The following is a 2,609-nucleotide window of genomic DNA, read 5'->3' on the forward strand; positions in this document are numbered from 1 at the left end:
CATATGGATTAATGGTCGTGTTAAAATATCAGTATTGCCTACCAGCCTATCCAACAAAAGCGAAAAGACTAGACAATTGATTTAATTTCTGTATCTATATATACAACCAGAAAGAAACATATTATCACATCTCAGGCCAAAAATAATTTGGCAAATACTTAGGGTTCGAAAGTTGAGATCAGACCCTAAGAGAGGAACTATTGTCTGGTTCTCGGAATGAAGACTTGTTATGGCCGCCTCCTAGTGTTGCCACTTTTGGCACTGTGGATCACTCTTCAATTTGTATCAGCAAAACATACCGTGATTACACGTCGCTACAAATTCAACGTGGGTTACCGTTTTATCGTTTGGGAATCATTGAAGTATTTTATTCTATTTTTGTTAGTTTCATTCCAGGTCGGATAGCTATGATTTAAACATTTCTGTACATATCTGCAGATCCAAATGAAGAATGTGACTCGTCTCTGCACTACGAAAGCTCTCTTGACCATCAATGGGCAATATCTGGGCCCCTCAATAGTTGCACGAGAAGGAGATCGGGTGGTTGTGAATGTTAAAAACAATGTTAGCATACATTGGTATCTCTTTTGCTCCCGCTGCTCAGTTATTTACTTCATAAAAATAATAATATTGTATACTGATGGTCCTATGTCTCCTAATGGTCCTAACGAATTCATTTACATTACTCAGGCATGGAATTCGGCAGCTTAGATCTGGATGGGCGGATGGTCCTGCTTATGTGACTCAGTGCCCAATTCAGACCGGGCAAAGTTACGTGTACAAATTCATTGTCAAAAGGCAGAGAGGAACACTGTGGTGGTATGCCCACATCTCATGTTTGCGAGCGAGCTTACATGGGCCCATTATCATCCATCCCAAAAAGAATACTTCTTACCCATTTCCTCGCCCACAACAGGAGGTGCCTATTGTTTTTGGTATGCCCTTCAGTACTCCTTCAAAAAAATATGTTGACGTCGTACAATGTAGTCCTAATTAATTCAAAATGAAAATAGTGTTGTTATGTTGCATACTGCAGGGGAGTGGTGGAATGCAGACACTGAGACTGTTATCAATCAGGCAATGCAAAGTGGGGCGCAAGCTAATGTGTCGGATGCATATACCATCAATGGACTCCCTGGACTTATGAACAACTGCTCTACCAACGGTAAGTACGGCTTGTTTAAATGGATGGGACGTGAAAAGACTGGTTGTCATTGTTCATTTAATGTTTAAATGTAAATGTAACAAAGGTCTCCTATTTATTGCAGATACGTTCAGGCTCAAAGTGATCCCTGGGAACATACCAACTTCGTTAATGCCGCTCTCAATGATGACTTGTTTTTTTGCAATTGCCAATCACACGTTGACAGTTGTAGAGGTGGACGCTGTGTATGTGAAGCCTTTCCAAACCAACGTTGTTCTGATCACTCCTGGTCAGACTACGAACGTCCTCTTGACAGCCATGTCTCAGCCACCCAATGCTACATTCCTCATGTTTGCGGGTCCTTTTGCTACGGGAACGGCAGTTTTTGATAACTCAACCAGTGCTGGAATTGTAGAGTATGTTTCCAGTGTTAATTCGTCCTCATCCTCTCTTCCCATGATGAAGCCTACGCTTCCAGCCCTGAATGACACCTCTTTTGCCGCTAATTTCAGCCAAAAGATGAGAAGCTTAGGCAACCCAAAATTTCCACCAGCAGCTGTTCCTCAGAAGGTGGATAAACAGTTTCTATTCACAGTGGGGTTGGGGCTAAAGCAGTGCCCCCAAGGACAAACATGTCAAGGCCCGAATGGTACCAAGTTTGCAGCTTCCATTAACAATATATCCTTCATTCTTCCCACAACTGCTCTTCTACAGCCATAATATTTTAACCAGTCCACTGGAGTTTACAATACCACTTTCCCTGACAATCCGCCATTTCCTTTCAGCTATACGGGCACGCCGCCGAACAACACACAGACCCTCAACGACACAAGAGTTGAGGTGCCTTCCCTTTAACACGAGTGTACAGCTAGTTCTGCAGGACACCAGCATTGTGACCCTCGAGAGCCATCCTTTCCATCTGCACGGCTTCAACTTCTTCATCGTGGGTCAGGGTACGGGAAACTACACAGTGGGAGTTCTAAGTGGAGGTTGGGTAGCTCTTAGGTTCCTAGCTGATAATCCAGGTATGATTTCCATCAATTGTTTATTTAGTCATTTAAATACTGTGTTTGTTTTCTATACTTCTATAAACGAGAGATGGGAGAGATGGGAGAATGTGAATGTCTATAGAAGCTCCTTATCTTTCCTATAAATTGTACCATTGACTAAATTTCAAAAAAATGAAAACATAACAAAAAATTTGAAAAAATTTTGTTTTTGTGAATTTGAAAAAGAATTATATTTGACTTTTTTTTGTCTTTAGTGCATTTTGCCTACAGGTATAAGAGGTGCACTATAATTACAGAACCCTTTTCAAACAATTTGACTTTCTAAAATAGTATTCCTATTAATTTCAAATATTTAAATTTTTACAGTATTGATTAAGAGTTATATAAATCGTTATAGAATTCATCTATTTGGTTCTTTGTTCAAGGAATTAAAGTGGTCATTTTTTTTTTTTTAA

At 40.2% G+C, this 2,609-nt stretch overlaps 1 pseudogene; it reads left to right on the plus strand.

Moving 5' to 3' along the window:
• Positions 1-210: 210 nt before the first annotated feature.
• On the plus strand, positions 211-2,297 carry LOC149536612 (laccase-4-like; annotated as a pseudogene).
• Positions 2,298-2,609: the final 312 nt, after the last annotated feature.

This window comes from Cupressus sempervirens, chromosome 10, assembly GCF_028749045.1.
Source record: "Cupressus sempervirens isolate cs-2001-9-10 chromosome 10, ASM2874904v1, whole genome shotgun sequence".
NCBI lineage: Eukaryota > Viridiplantae > Streptophyta > Pinopsida > Cupressales > Cupressaceae > Cupressus > Cupressus sempervirens.